Genomic DNA, 3,264 nt, shown 5'->3' with positions numbered 1-3,264 from the left:
GTGGCAAAGATTCATTACTGGACTCACATCACAATCTTGAGAAAGTGTCCTGTCATCACCGGTGGTTGAACTGGTCCTGGAATGGGTCAGAGTACAAGCAAGACCCTGTATGTCACTAGGCATCTGCACACCTCACCTATCAGTCCATTACAAAAGCCTCACCACCCAGAACAGCATTTCAGGAAATCCCTGGGGAGAAGGTTGCATGCTATAGGGGTCCCTCTGCTCTTTGGGACCATGGGTCAGAGTAGCTGAGTGTGACTGAATCAGAGCCTAATGGGAAACTCATTCTGTGACACAAGAGAGAATAATAAAAGGGTTGTAAATGAAGTCCCAGCTGCTATGGGAGAACAGGAAAAGTGATTAGAACACTGCATACTGGGAAATCCCTTAGGCAGGAGGTGAGCTATTTCAGCTAGGGCCTCTCCAGACTGCATGGCATGATTCAGAGTTGCTGACACCTGCAGCCCAATATCTTGAGGCAATCTCAGGTCCAACAACAGAGTGGCATATCTTCAGGCAGGAAAGACTGCAATAGACTTGTTCTCCTTTCCCATGGGGGAAGAAATTTTAATGACCACTCTTTTAATGATAAGACTATAGGTAAAATGTTCAAACCCCGGTAAGCTGTACAGAGGGAAGGTTATTTTATACAATCAGTAGAGTGCTAATTTATTTTAAAGGAACAATGTAAAAAATAATGTGCTACTGACTTGCCTTTTTGGGTTCTGCGCTTAAAAAGCCTTTATAATACCAGGTTGCATGGTGAATTGAAAAATGTTTCGGACTGAAGAGACCCAGATTCCAATGCAGGCTTGACCAGGAATGAAGTGTGAGTTCACTGCTTCCAGTTCAGGTGCAAATAGTCTGAACTGATAGTCTGCAGAACCATGTTGTCTACGTACCTCTGCCTTACCTTTAGCAGAATCAGGAGATTCCCCCACAATCCCCACAATATCCAGCTATTTTATATTTGTGGTCTTCATGAAGTGGCCAAAGGTATCATTTTTCATAGGGAAGTATTATATTATGTACTAACTTTTTTACCTGACAAAGGGGAGAACTTCCATGCTACCCTGGAGACTCCACATCCCTGACGCCAACCCCTGTCCTCATTGCTCCAGATTTATTGCTCAGAGTTCTGCCTTGGAACACTGGATGATGTATTTGGTAGAACAACAAGCTTCCTTGATCACACTTGTATTCATTGCACATATTAAAAATCTACAAATGGGGTGACCTAGAGCTTTCCCGCGAACCTCTGGCCTTTCTGCGCAACGCCGTCTCCGCCTCCGCCTCCATCTCCTCCTCCTTTTCGCTGCCGGCTTCTTTTTTCCTCCGCCAGGCTCCGTTATGGCGACCCGCAGCCCCAGTATCGTGATTAGTGATGATGAACCAGGTTATGACCTAAATTTATTTTGTATACCTAATCATTATGCTGAAGATTTGGAAAGGGTATTTATTCCTCATGGATTAATTATGGACAGAACTGAAAGGCTTGCTCGAGATGTGATGAAGGAGATGGGAGGACATCATATTGTAGCCCTCTGTGTGCTCAAGGGGGGCTATAAATTCTTTGCTGATCTACTGAATTACATCAAAGCACTGAACAGAAATAGTGATAGATCCATTCCTATGACTGTAGATTTTATCAGACTAAAGAGCTATTATAATGACCAGTCAACAGGGGACATAAAAGTAATTGGTGGAGACGATCTCTCAACTTTAACTGGAAAGAATGTCTTGATTGTTGAAGATATAATTGACACTGGCAAAACAATGCAAAGCTTGCTTTCCTTGGTCAAGCAATATAGTCCAAAGATGGTCAAGGTCGCAAGCTTACTGGTGAAAAGGACCCCTCGAAGTTTGGATATAGACCAGACTTTGTTGGATTTGAAATTCCAGACAAGTTTGTTGTAGGATATGCCCTTGACTATAATGAATACTTCAGGGATTTGAACCATGTCTGTGTCATTAGCGAAACTGGAAAAGCAAAATACAAAGCCTAAGATGAGAGTTCAAGTCAAGTAATAGAGTTTGGAAATATCCGGAGTCCATTGACATCACCAGTAAAATTATTAAATGTTCTAGTTGTGTGGCCATCTGCTTAGTAGAGCTTGTGCATGTAAGAATTTTATCTGTTTTGTATATTAGAAATGTCATTTGCTGCAGAGTGAACTCTTTATTTGCACTATGAGCCTATATAGACTATCAGTTCCTTTTGGCTGAATTGTTGTTTCACTTGTGAAAGGAAAATCTCTTAAACCACACCACTATCGAATGAAAATATTGAAAATGTATCTGTAAGAAACATTTAAAGAGAAGATATATTAGTTTTTTAATTGGTGTTTTAATTTTTATATATTCGTGAAAGAACAGAAGTGATTGAATATTGTTAATTATACCACCGTGTGTTTAGAAAAGTAAGAAGCAGTCAGTTTTCATATCAATGACAGAGATTTTTATTGTGTCCAGGACTGTGTGTCCTGGAATTCCTTTGGTAGTGTTTCAGTAGCATTAATTGAATTTTCGCACTTGTTCAGGTTATTTCTGGTGAATCTTTGTCCAAACAGTTCGTTTTAAATATAAATAAATTCTAAAAAACTTTACCACTTTTTGAATTCTTCACTGTTACAAATCCTTAAAATAAAGACAGGCTCTGTAAAAGAAAAAAAAAATCTACAAATGGGAACATCTACAACAACAACAAGCAAACAAACAATTATTGGGAGAACATAAGCATTTTACAATCCAAGAAACCAAAGTAAAAAATATGCTTCACCAGCATAGAAATGAGGGTAACTTAAGAGAACTCAACCGGTGGTCATAATAAATGATATTGTCTGCAAAAAAAATTGCATTAATAAGACTTAGCAGGAAATCACTCAGTCTTGAATTATTGTTCCAAACTCCAAAATTAATAGGACAAACACAGAGTTTGGATCAACTGGGGTGAAATGACAAGTATCAAATCAAGTATCTATGTCTTGGGGACTCTGCCACCAAGCAAAGAGGTGGATGTCAGTGCAGTGGGCCAGGCTAAGAGCAAAGATGTCTGCTCCACAGGCTAATCAGTCCATGACTATTACTCTCAATCCTGTAGTATATAAATATGGTACATACACGTTTTGACATCTCCCCATATGAAAAATTGAAGTGTCTTTGTGTAAGCACAAATGTACATATTACAGACAATGAAAATTACCTGGGCATCTCTATACTCTCAGGCCAATTTCAGAGTGCTTCTGTAAGTGGTTAAGAAGA

The 3,264-nt window shown here is 39.5% G+C and overlaps 1 pseudogene; it reads left to right on the top strand.

Annotated features, from left to right (window-relative positions):
• Positions 1 to 1,240: 1,240 nt before the first annotated feature.
• LOC143671659 (hypoxanthine-guanine phosphoribosyltransferase pseudogene) lies at positions 1,241 to 2,626 on the top strand (annotated as a pseudogene).
• The last annotated feature ends 638 nt before the right edge of the window (positions 2,627 to 3,264 follow it).

The sequence above is a fragment of the Tamandua tetradactyla genome, chromosome X (genome assembly GCF_023851605.1).
Source record: "Tamandua tetradactyla isolate mTamTet1 chromosome X, mTamTet1.pri, whole genome shotgun sequence".
Classification (NCBI taxonomy): domain Eukaryota; kingdom Metazoa; phylum Chordata; class Mammalia; order Pilosa; family Myrmecophagidae; genus Tamandua; species Tamandua tetradactyla.
The sequence above is the reverse complement of the archived record's forward strand: the minus strand, read 5'-3'. Positions and strand labels throughout refer to the sequence as shown.